The 13599-nt window shown below is 41.5% G+C and overlaps 1 protein-coding gene and 1 non-coding gene across 2 annotated transcripts in view; one reads left to right on the top strand and one right to left on the bottom strand.

Moving 5' to 3' along the window:
* LOC124555261 (thrombospondin type-1 domain-containing protein 7A-like) overlaps positions 1 to 13599 on the bottom strand; it is a 1197505-nt gene that overhangs the window by 1005648 nt on the left and 178258 nt on the right. The gene's annotated exons all lie outside the window — the stretch shown is intronic.
* Positions 2360 to 2443, top strand: Trnas-gga. The gene is given in 2 exon segments: positions 2360 to 2399; positions 2403 to 2443. It is a non-coding gene; the product is annotated as a tRNA-Ser (tRNA).

The raw sequence follows: 13599 nt of genomic DNA, 5'->3' as shown, positions 1-13599 counted from the left end.
GTGCGGAATGACACGAAATGTTGCAAGGAGTCCATTACCTATTCTCGGATGGGAGGCGCAGATGTGAAGGGGTTACTGTGTGCTCGGTTCACAGTACGGCAGTACTGCCTTTTGGTGGTCAGACGTGGTTGGCCGCAAACGAGCATGCTTGCCCTCACTCTCTCACGGAGTGCTACATTAGGTCACTGTTCGAATGCCCCACAAATCTGGATATTACATGATTCGACCAGCTGGCCAAATGGAGACCCACAATGCTGACTCACACGAGTACGTGGCATCCCCCTGTCCTTCATTGTGATCACTCAGCATCTGAAGCTGTTCACGCCCGTGATATACGGGATATACGGGAATTCCTACTCTAATTATTTACGTACCCGCCGATGGTGTGAACGTGTAAGAAGAAGTTGCATTAACATCCGACCACGTCTTCGTGCTTCTCTGTTTTATCGGACAGTGCATTTAATATTTTTCCCTATTTATTATAACTACATTTCAACTGCTTGTATTGATAGTAAACCACCAGTTTTCATTTTGCGAAAATTTTGTAGCAGCCTCGTAAGTTACTACGCTAGTTCACAACGATTTCTCGCAGCTGACGGCAATGCACTAAGTTATGTTATTTATGGTGAAAAGCCATCAGTTCAATCGTTTTTGGTCAGGTACTCGATAAGGATTAAAGACAATGCACAATTGTACCGAAATATTTCTGGAAGTAAACGAAAATATACATAGTCAACTTGAATATCACCGATTGCAGATCTACTTCCTACTGAATGCAGCGCACATTGAATGGAGTTTTTGAGATTAAGCTCACCAGTATAATAGTTAATCTTAGTTTCAGAGTTGCTAAGAAAGGAAAATGGTGCCTTGGATAGCAGCATATAATTTCTGGCGGAGGTGAAACAATGCTACGAGCGTAATTATCTACCTAATAATACCTGAATTAGAGGACTCAGTTGTCCGCCCTAGTCACGGTACCATCAGCACCATGAGCTCGGCTTAGAAGGGCATAATGGCACACATTGTGCGACTCTGACCATCACAGAGCGTGTATGCCTCCCACGCGCTAGGAGCGCATAACGTAGGTTTCCGAAACACCGCAATGCCACAACAATAGGACGACGTCCGTCCATCCGGGCTCGCTACTAGGGACAGATGGGAGAGAGAGAGAGGGACAAGGAGAAACTCGTTCACTGTTCGCCGGAGTGTAAACAGAGGGTGTCCAAGGCGCGCCACTGCGGAACAGCCAGCAGCCAGGCCCGCCCCGATCGATCGTGTTAGCCAGACCCCTCCTCTGCTACACTCGGCGCTCTCCATCACTGCCTATTCCGCCACTCTGTTTCCCTATTTCTGTCTCATCACCTCACACTTTCTGTATACGCAAAGTGAGAATGACTTACAGGGTGTTTTTAAATTGCGGTTACTCAGTTTTAGTTCTTGTAGGGTGTTTCGACTAGGTACACAACTCCACCAACTCATTGTTACTGTGCTGTAAAAACAGACTTGTGGAATAATGTATTCAAATAGCCGAATTATGCTGGGTGAAAGAGTCGCAGTAATTTACTTTGACTCTGATAATTATTATATCTCTAACCAACTGACTATTGTGATAACAATGCTCAATGCTAAGGGCAAAGCAGATCTTATGATACACATGTGCAACATCACTCACAAGGTGATCCTTTTCCCACACATATTGAGTGTTGCCATTACTCAGTTTTAGGTCCTTTAGAGTGTTTCGACTAGGTACACAACTCCACTAAAGCATTGTTTCTGTGCTGTAAAAACTGACAAATAGCCGAAGTATGCTGTGTGAAAGAGTTGCAATAATTTACTTTGACTCTGATAATTATTGTATCTCTAACTAACTGACTATTGTGATAACAATGCTGAATGCTAAGGACAAAGCAAATCATATGATACCCATGTGCAACATCACTCACAAGGCGATCCCTTTGCCACACATATTAAGTATCCTATTTCATAACTGCAACGCCGCTTAGCGCCTGAGCATTGTCACCTCAGTATTTAGCGCGTTAAAAATGTGAAAGTTGTCAGTCACAGTGAATAAATATCGCTACTTCACCAAACACACACTGTCCGTCTAGAGGTTCTTAGACAGATTTTATTCCTGGCGTACCAGAAGCTTTAACTAATAAGTGTAAACAACGTATGTGCTATCGATCAGTCAGTTGTGATCAAGCAGTGTTGGACGTGCGGCCGCATTTTGTCAACGTTGTTGTGTCACAAATTACAATGGAGGAATGTTTCTAAATCTAGTGTTCAAGAAATGTTTCACAATGTTCTGATGAAGAGAAATGCATATGCAAAATTTGTCCCGCTTTCCTTGACTCCGCCGGCCTGAGTGGCCGAGCGGTTCAAGGCGCTACAGTCTGGAACCGCACTGCTGCTACGGTCGCAGGTTCGAATCCTGCCTCGGGCATGGATGTGTGTGATGTCCTTAGGTTAGTTAAGTTTAAGCAGTTCTAAGTTCTAGGGGACTGATGACCTCAGAAGTTAAGTCCCATAGTGCTCAGAGCCATTTGAACCATTTTTGAAGTGAATGTGGTATTCATGTATAGGGGCCATGGTAAAGTAGTACTGAACTCACATCTGGGGCTTGGTCCAAGCTGACATGGTTTCACTATATCTCTAAAGGCAAATGTCGGAATGTTTCCTTTGATAAGTCGAAGGCCTATAACCAATTTGATCTTTCTCTTATCCAAGGCGAGTCTCCTGTGGTGTCCTTCAGGTGACCTAAATGTCTTTCTTTCATTCTGCTAAAAACTTGTCATCTTTATCTACAAAACTGTCACCTCCCAGTTCTGGCAGCAATAATGTCTCTAATCCTGCTGGACACAGAGCCCAACTGAACTGGGATGAAAGTTAAGAGTACGTTGGTCCACGCTGCTCCCAATCAAATCCAGATTTCATCAATCATAGTGGCTGTGGAATGATGCTGTGCCAGGCTCGTGCCTACACATAACTTGATGTTTTCCGTGAGTGAGAGATCTGGAGAACGTGCTCGCCAGGGCAACAGTTGAAAAACCCCTGTATCGAGGTAGGTTATAGAAGAGCATGGACAGTACGCAGTCTTGTGGTATCATGTTGAAAAGCTATGTCATGTAGACTTGGACGACAACACACCACCATCCGCTTTAACACGTCTGAAATGTCACGTGTCAGGCCTGCTGTCCAAATCACCTGCTGTGAGAGCCAGAAGCGGAAGTATTCTGTACCAATCGTTACCCACGCCATTAAACCTGGTGCAGGACAATCTGGCAAAGTAAGTTCTCCACGGACATGCACACACAGATACATCTATCATGATGCTGTACGCAGAACCCGAACTCGTCTGAAGCAGTGCCACTCCTGTATTGTGTTGTACTTCGGCTCATCTTTGTTTGTGCGCCTCTCTCTGCTTCCGTGTCAAAGGAACCCGAAACATTAGTCGTCTCGCTTACAGGCAGTGGTGCTCCAAACGCCGCCGCACTGTCCTTGTAGACCCTTGAGTATCCTGCAAAAAATCCGATTTGCTGACGCGAGGTACGTGACATGGCAGGCTGTACGATACTGCACGGCAAAGCAAACAATATATAGGCCTCCTCGACCGCAAGTCGCGTTGGGCTGTTAAGATCCTAATGGGATTGAGTACGGCTCTCCCGAACCTATCGATTCGATATTTGTATGAAAGTCGTGGGACCCGACCAATGCGAGAAGCAGTGTCACTGACCGATAAGCTACAGTCTTCACAGACCACGCTCGTGCTGCTGTCCAATATAGACTCGTGCTGGTAGACCTTCCTCCTTCTTAAACGAGGCATTACGTGAACTTCTAATAACCAACATCAAATACGATTTCTGAAAGAAAAATAGGATGCGTACACTTTCCTTACATTAAAAAATGTAGACCTACGTACAGTGTGAGGTTACGCTATAATATTAATCATTTGCATTTCCGAATAAGAGCTACACTTCATGCCAGTTTGTCGTTTGTTGTATGACATAGCGTAGCAGTTCTAGTGGCTACCACTGTATTTTTAGACTTATATTTATAGATGGAACAGAAAATATTGTCTGTTTGTAAGGTCTACAGCGCAGCTACTAAGAGCGTTCGGCCAGAAAAAGCAGATTTTGCCGGGTGAGCGAGAACAAAATTAATTGCAGCAATTCTGCAAAGGTGAGTGCCACTAAGGAATCTCTTGGGCTTATTTTATGGTGTAGGTGGCCACCTGAATACTTATATTGCGACCCGAATCGAAGAAATGAAAATAGGACTCAGTGGGTTGCTCGTTTGTCGTTTTCGCGGTATTTCAGTGCTCCGCTGCGCCACTTACATGGAAGCCCGCCAGGACAGTCACTCGAGCAATGCTAGACGCAGCAGGAAATTGGCTACGGAAACCCGTTATTCGCGCTTCTAGTCAATTTGAAACACGCCGACAGCGCAGGAAATTTTTGGCAACTCTGTGACGCTGCTGATTTCCTCGTGTGGCGCTGAATCATCCGGGTAGATTCACTTGAAATTTTGTAGTTATTTAAATGAAATATTCTGAATAATTGACATTTATGATGTGACACAGAGTACTTAAATTACTTTTTTTTATCTGGAAAGGTCATTTTACCAATAACACATTACTACAATAAACATTCAAGTTTCGAACCGTTCACCTTTGTTAACATTATGGCAATGAGGGCAACACCTCCTCATATTAGTTGTCTGAAATGAGCACTACGTTAACTAACTCTTGGAAATGTCTCTGGAGATCTAATGTGTCTCATTAGTAAATGAAATAAACTGCTGGAATTAGTTCCAGCTTTGGCAGAGGATTTACTGCAAACTGACACAACGTTGCTTTAGTGATTCTAAGTGTGGGTCAGAATTTTGCAGTAGCCAAAACCTGTTATGAAGAAATGAAATAATTGAAAAGTTAATTAATCGTTATGTGCATTGCTTTTCATCTAAGTTGACGATACTTTTTCACACAGTACGCGCGATATGGAAGCTGTGCCTGCGCCATTATTATGACCACAATCCATTTGATTCGCTCAAATGGCAGCTACAAGGTGACAAACACGAAGCTCATCACCCTTCTCAACGTGGACTGAAAAATTATTGCCTGCTGAATGCACACAAGAACGAATTCCATGGAGATTCTACTGCAGCGTACTAACTGACAGAAACATTTTGGCAGCAACACGTAAAACCAGAAATAACATCTGTACTGACTGAAACGAAGGAAAACTCAAAAAAATGGTTCAAATGGCTCTGAGCACTATGGGACTTAACATCTGTGGTCATCAGTCCCCTAGAACTTAGAACTACTTAAACCTGACTAACCTAAGGACATCACACACATCCAAGCCCGAGGCAGGATTCGAACCTGCGACCGTAGCGGTCACGCGGTTCCAGACTGAAGCGCCTAGAACCGCACGGCCACACCGGCCGGCAGGAAAACCCAACTACGGTGCCCTGTTTATACATGTCATTCAGGTCTTCTACGGCACTCTACAGAAAGTGGGGTTTGGAATGTATGAACTGCAAACACCAGCTCTTCTGTGATGAGATGTTTCTTTAGGAAGTCTTGGAGTCTCAGCATACTGAGAGCATTGCTAGAGAAAGAGAGAACTTGTGAGAGTACTCCTCGCATCAAACCTGTAACACTCGAATTGTCATTAGTGTCTTGTTTCCTCGCTTATAAAGAACTTATAGAGAAGAGAATGAAAAAGAACGTTTTCTTAATTTCCTGTCGACGATGAGAACAGTGTTCGAACACGGACTGCACAAGGATAGGGGTGGAAGTGAATGAGGCTTTTTTTAAGGGATCAACTCGGACTACGCGGAAATTCTTTTAGAAATATCAGTATGACGAGACGCCTATTATTCCCAAAAGTTCGTTCATTTTTCTAGCCACTGTGTCACGTCACTTGGTAACCATAAAGCGATTATAGATACAGTAGCTGGCGAGTATGTATTGTAGTATATGTGGTTTTGAATGAGGATAATACAAAACTTGGTGAGATTTTCAGAGTGATTTTTGATGGTGATGTTTCACCATTGTGAAACAAAGTAAATAAATTGTTCACAAATAATAATTTAAAATATTCTTTTTATTAGCACACTAAATGTTCGGTATGTATTTTGGAATCTAGGAATTTATGTCCTATGAGCTTGACGGTAATTTATTTGATATGAGAAGTGCGACATTATGTTACTTGAAATAACAGAAGCTACTCTCAGATCTAGGACTGTGCACAGAAATATCTGTTCAGGCAGATTCTAATTCATGTCCATAAAGAAGGCTTTTCCCAGTGATACCACAAATAAGCAGCAGAGTGAGCCCTCAAGAACCAATCTCCCTTTCTTAGAAAATGCATTTAGAGTATTACTTTCAATTAAATGCAAATAATTGTTGGTAACTAACTGACACAATGTTAATTTATAACTGCGAACGTTTTTATTCGTGCTGTAATATATCAATGACTTGATGCTACATCTTACATGTGTTCGCCCCACGTCTCAAAAATGAGATCGACAGAAAGTGCAAAATGGCTAAGCAGGTATGGCTAGAGGGCAAATGTAGGCATGTAGAGGCGTATATCACTATGGGTAAGATAGATACTGCCTACAGGAAAAATAAGCAGACCTTTGGAGAAAAGAGAACCACTTGCATGAATATCAAGAGCTCAGATGGAAACCCAGTTCTAAGCAAAGAAGGGAAAGCAGAAAGGTGAAAGGAGTACACAGAGGGTCTATACAAGGGCGATGTTCTTGAGGACAAATTATGGAAATGAAAGAGGATGTAGATGAAGATGGAATGGGAGATATGGTACTGCGTGAAAAGCTTGAGAGAGCACTGCAAGACCTAAGGCGACACAAAGCCCCGGGAGTAGATAACATTCCATTAGAACTACTGATAGCCTTGGGAGAGCCAGCCCTAACAAAACTCTACCATCTGGTGAGCAAGATGTATGAGACAGGCGAAATACCTTCAGACTTCTAGAAGAATATAATAATTCCAATTCCAAAGAAAGCAGGTGTTAACACATGTGAAAATTACCGAACTACCAGTTTAATAAGCCATGGCTGCAAAATACTAACACACATTCTTTACAGACGAATGGAAAATAGATTAAGGAAAGACAAACCTACGTTTCTAGCATTTGTAGACTTAGAGAAAGCTTTTGACAATGTTGACTGGAATACTCTCTTTCAAATTCTGAAGGTGGCAGGGGTAAAATACAGGGAGCGAAAGGCTATTTACAATTTGTACAGAAACCAGGTGGCAGTTGTAAGAGTCAACCGGCATGAAAGGGACGCAGTGATCGAGAAGGGAGTGAGACAGGGTTGTAGCCTATCCCCGATGTTATTCAATCTGTATATTGAGCAAGCAATAAAGGAAACAAATGAAAAATTCGGAGTAGGAATTAAAATCCGTGGAGAAGAAATAAAAACTCTGAGGTTCGTCGATGACATTGTAATGCTGCCAGAAACAGCAAAGGACCTGGAAGAGCAGCTGTATGGAATGGACAGTGTCTTGAAAGGAGTATATACGATGAACATCGACAAAAGCAAAGCGAGGATAATGGAATGTAGTCGAATTAAATCTGGTGATGCTGAGGGAAATAGATTAGGAAATGAGACGCTTAAAGTAGTAAATGAGTTTTGCTACTTGGGGAGCAAAATAACTGATGATGGTCGAAGTAGAGAGGATATAAAATATGGACTGGCAATGGCAAGGAAAGCGTTTCTGAAGAAGAGAAATTTTTTAATATCGAGTATAGATTTAAGTATCAGGAAATCGTTTCTGAAAGTATTTGTATGGAGTGTAGCCATGTATGGAAGTGAAACGTGGGCGTTAAATAGTTTAGACAAGAAGAGAATAGAAACTTTCGAAATGTAGTGCTACAGAAGAATACTGAAGGTTAGATTAGATGGGTAGATCGCATAACTAAAGAGGAGGGGTTGAATAAAATTGGGGAGAAGAGAAATTTGTAGCACAACTTGACTAGAAGAAGGGATCGCTTGCTAGGACATATCCTGAGGCATCAAGGGATCACCAATTTAATATTGGAAGGCAGCGTGGAGGGTAAACATCGTAGAGAGAGACCAAGAGATGAATACACTAAGCAGGTTCAGAAGGATGTAGGTTGCAGTAGGAACTGGGAGATGAAGAAGCTTGCACAGGATAGAGTACCATCGAGAACTGCATCAAGCCAGTCTCTGGAATGAAGACCACAACAACAACAACAAGCACTACCGTGAATTTGAGTGAAAATAATGTATTACATAGATACACTCGTGTGCTGAATATGAGAAAGGATCCAGTTGGGTGCAGCACATATTTTTCACTTTCGAAATCGTTAACGTCCGTGGGAAAAATCAGCGGATGCGTCCAATAAATTTTCCGAAGAGTGTAGAAATATTGCATGCTGCTGGGCCGACATAGGTACAATGTTGTATCCGGAACTACGAAGAACGCCGCTGATTTTTTGCGATTTGTCCATGCTATAGCGAATGCTCTCTGCTAGAAGCAATCATCTCCTGATCTAACTGTATTAAGTTTGTGTGTTAACGAACAACAGACGGTATGGAGATTGAATTGCTAACAGTATTGTCGTGTGTGGACTAATGTTGCCGAATGCGGTATATTCCACAATTAGTGTGTCGCGAACGAAACTACTTTATTGATACAGTGGTGGAGGAAAAGGTAATGTCACTTTATACGAGATATCGATTTATAGTTACTGTAACGCGTAAAGGAAAAGTTATTCGATTGTATTGATAAACCGCTTGATGCAAATTAGCTGACACAATAACAACTTAATCGGAACGTAATTTCGTTACCACTGGTTTCGGCTGATGAATGGCGATACGATTCACGTGAATACGAGTTGTTGTTTCACCAGTAACATCTATGTCGTGGTGATAAAACTTTTCAGTGCGTTATTTCGTTTACAAAATAATTGAATAGAAAATTCTACTGCGAAAACAAGACCCTGTTTTGTCAAACACAATAACAGAAACGTTTAGTTAATATTAGATAATTCTCATGCGTTCATTATACAGGAGAAAAAGGGTTGGTTTCAGTATTCACTTTCCATCGTCTTTCATTTTTATGAGGTTTGTATTACCAATATTACAGCGGTGAGCTGCATTGCTTTCCATTCTACAACGGCTTTTGGAGAAGTAATGTAACTTTTGCTGAATACCAAAATAATAATTTTCTACACAGGTAGCAGTCTTGACTTACGGTACTGGTAATAGCTATTACAGCGTGTTACTGAACGACGGACGGAAAAAAAATTGTAAAGCGTCAAAATTCATCGTTAAGGTTGTCTTCTGTACCAAAAATGAGCCATAAGGCGAGCGATTACATTCGGGACCCATAATATCAAGTAAGCTTATATGAAAATTAAAATATAATGAATTATGTGTTTCATATCATTAGTTAAAGTATTATAGATAAATTTAATAGCTTCGTGGAATTACACGCCTGAAGAAGACAAATGTCGTAGAGTAGAGATGCACATACTATAGCGTCGTTGCAGTTCTACGGCTTTCGTGGTCTAGAGAGTTCAGTCAGTTTGCTTTTACTGGGGACTCTGTTTTTTTGTCAGTGATCTGTACGATAATAGAACTGATGTTGCGTTTGATGCTAAAATCGTACCGAATTAGAATTCGTTAGGCTATGTAAGTTCAGAAGAAGCTATTAATCGTTTATTATTACGAGAAAGAACATTCGTCTTTGCGTGTTGTTGATAGAAAAGAGAAGCAGGAAACTGTAACATAGAAGTCACGATGTTCACAATTTTCCTGTTACATATACGACTCTGAATGTACTGTAATATATAGGTCGACAATTATTCAGCAATGCAGGAAATACTTCATTACGAGCAGATTTCCGCAATGTGAGCTCCAGAGTGGTTTTGTAGCTCTGATCCGCCGCAAAGAGTCGCTAATGAACGAGACAGGACGAGCGAAAGCTCTCTCGCATTGACAAACAGGAGTGAGTCCTAATTCCATACAAACTATGAAATTTTCCAACAGCTTTAGTGTAGGTACGTACACTACGTGACAAAAAATGTGAGACATCCAGAAGGGAAGGGGGAAACAAAATGAAACTACACGGGTTGAGAGCATATAACATGAAATCTCAGTAATTTCAACATCTAGTGAAATTTACAAAGCGCTTGAGTCCACGTATCGCAATGACCTCACACCATATCCGGCCTGGATGCAATGGACTCGCACTAAGGAGGACGACGATTCAAATCTGCATCCGTCCGTCCAGACTTAAGTTCTCCGTGATTTCCCTAAACAGCTGCAGATAAATGCTGGACTGGTTTGTTTGAAATAGACACGACCGGTTTGCTTCCCTTCCATTCGTAATCCAGACTTGTGCTCCGTTTCTAACGATCGCGTTGTCGACGAGGCATTAAGCTCTGGTCTTCTTTCTTACCAGCATGTATGCACTGAATTGAATGTCATAGAGACGCTGTATCCTCTCACGAGGCAAGCTGACCCATAAATGTTGTAACTGCTCCTTGGTATCGTGGATACTAGTGTTGGAACAGAGTTGACCCCGAGCTGGGCCCACACATGATCCAGCGGGGACAGATCTGGGGATCATGTTGGCTACGGTCCTAGCTGAACATCACGCAGTTAATTCCTTAGAGACCAGCGCTATTTGTGAAAGAGGTTGCACTGTTGGAAAACAGAACCGAGATACTACCGCTTGAGAGGTAAGAAGAGTTGCCCTCTTCGAAAACTACAGTTTGGGAGTTTTGGTACACAACATAAATGAAATAGTAAAGGGTACGATTACCGGTAGTAATGATAGGACTGCTAAGAAAAGAAACATGAATGGATGTATAAGAGAGAAAATGGGAGCCGACGACTTCTCTCTATCTCTCTCTCTCTCTCTCTTTCTCTCCTTTTTCTTTTTTTTACTTTTGTCTGTTCGGTGTTTTGTTTTGCACATAATTAAATCCACACATCAGTCAGCGTTAGTTCTAGCACTATGTGATAAACCTATATTGTTTTCTCTATTTTTACTACAACTTCCTCTGTTTCAAGTGACAAATCAACATATTTCGAAACAAAAAACTGAATTAAACGTTGACAGTTTCAGTTTTGTGTAAATACAGTTTATTCTTAAGTAGCGGGCAGGAAGATACGTATGTACAACAAATATGCTCTGTATCCTATTCGGCCCTTTAAATATCCTCACCAACTTTAAAATATTTACAGAATTCAAACTGCAGTTTATAAGTATTAGAAGTTAGTTGATCGGGTAACTTCTCCACTTTTATTTTATCAAAGCAATTGCTTGTGATGTAAGTATAGTTTACATGCATAAACGTAAACAAATTTATAATAATTGTTGTTATTTTGTACTCAATAGAACGTTCTTCATCATGATTAAAGGTAACAGTTTCCTGTTATTACTGTTAAATGAGAAAGTTGTTTATGAATAATAGAAACTTGTATTACATCAGTTCGACGAAGCATTGAAGTGAAGTTTGATATATTTTTTGTGGTTTTCTTTCCTTTTACCTTTTTATTGAGGTAATTGCGTTTTACAGCACTGTGGGATAAATCTATATTGTTTTCTCTATTTTTACTACAACGTCCCTCTGTTTCACGTTACAAATCAGCAATTTACGAATAAAATCTGAATTCAGCATTGACCTTTTTTTTTTTTTTTTTTTTTTTTTTTTTTTTTTTTTTTTTTTTTTTTTTTTGTAAACTCTTTTTATTCTTAAGTTGTATGCAGGAGGAAAAGTACGTACAACAAAATCTCACTGATCGCATAGATAAAGAAAGCGTTGGTTATCAGGTAAAGTTGACAGATATGCAACACATCCAATGTACAGATAACGTGGTTACGACCTTAAATGACCACATTTACTAGGAACATTACCGTAGTCTACGCCTGGTTATGGTACTCTGTAGTAGGCTAAGGTGGTTTTACAACTGTAAATATCCCTGTCACACACTCATTTTTATCGAGAGCTTCTAATACCATTTTTGTAAATTCTAGTGTGGATGATAGTGTAGGCCTACCAATTCGCAACCGCTTTGTGCTTGAAACTTCCAAGAACGGGAGTTCGCCATTCTCTTCCAGATGCATGGTGAATTTCATACTGGGATGCAAAGAGTTCAGATATTGGAAAATCTTCTGATGTTTTTCACTCTACAAGTGTGTCATGAGCAAATCTGAAAAACTATTTCTCCCTCTGTGAAGCTTTTTCCACAGCGTTCTCTTGGGAATCCTCCGCCACTAAGGTTACCGTAAAAGTTGAGCATTGGGTTAGGAAGACGTGCTAAATCAGAACAAATGAGAGACTGTGTCAGCAACGTCGTGCAGGCACTTGGCTTTTCACGTGCCACCATTTAAATGGTGAGCTGTGAACGCATTAATTCTGGGAAGCCGTCACTATCATTGTCGACAGCCCGGGCAACATTGTGTTGATGAGAGGGTTCGCCATAGGCTGCAGAAATGGTTCAAATCGCTCTGAGCAATATGGGACTTAACTTCTGAGGTCATCAGTCCCCTAGAACTTAGAACTACTTAAACCTTACAAACCTAAGGACATCACACACATCCATGCCCGAGGCAGGATTGCAACCTGCGACCGCAGCGGTCGCGCGGTTCCAGACTGCAGCGCGTAGAACCGCTCGGCCACTCCGGCCGGCCATAGGCTGCAGCGGATTGTAACAATAGATATGTAGCAATACTGTCTGATACCTTGGATCTCTCTGTATGTATATATATATTTTTTAATTTTCTGTGTCTCATTGACCTGAAGCTGGCTTCTGTTGGTTGAAACAGGTAATAGGAATCCGCATCATATAACAGCCTGCAATTGAAACAAAATATCCATTTCAGCTCACGGTCCTATATCCGAATGCGTGTCTTCAGAGTAGTTATTCAGATGTGAAGTGGTTAGCGGATGAAAATTCACAAATTGTCCAGTAGACCACCAGAAATAACAATTTGAAGCTAGTGATACTATCGCCCAAAGATATAACCTTTGTTAAACATTTGTTACGCCAAACTCTCTTGATATTTTCTACGCTAAACTGGTAGAGCACAGGAGCAGATGCCTACGTATTGTGATTCACTTGGGGAGGTCCTGGAGGGTCCGAAATGAGGAGAAATCACCGCTCCTATCCGGCATTGAACCCGGGACCTCCAAGACAGCAGTCAGGTATCTACCCGTGCACCATCACTTTTACGCCTGTACACTACCAGACCAAAAGTATCCTGACGCCCCTTTATAATGCGGAATTGACCACTAAATTTGACGAAAGGTGGACCCACCAGTATTAGCAGGAAGGGGGAAGTACTATGTCGGTGGCACGGAAGCAGTAACAGTTGGAAGAGTCGGTCAAGACCACACAGTGGCTTCGAACGTCGACTAGCCATTGGCTGCCACATGAGTAAGAAATCTACCAGGGGTATTTCAACTCTCCTAAAACTGTGTAAGTCGACTGCTGATGATGTGACATGAAAGAACAGCTACAGCAAAACCAAGACCATGCAGACCACATATGCTGACGGACAGTGGCCTTCCTGCGTTGCGGAGGGTTGTT

This window comes from Schistocerca americana, chromosome X, assembly GCF_021461395.2.
Source record: "Schistocerca americana isolate TAMUIC-IGC-003095 chromosome X, iqSchAmer2.1, whole genome shotgun sequence".
NCBI lineage: Eukaryota > Metazoa > Arthropoda > Insecta > Orthoptera > Acrididae > Schistocerca > Schistocerca americana.
This window is presented reverse-complemented; position numbering and strand designations above follow the sequence as displayed.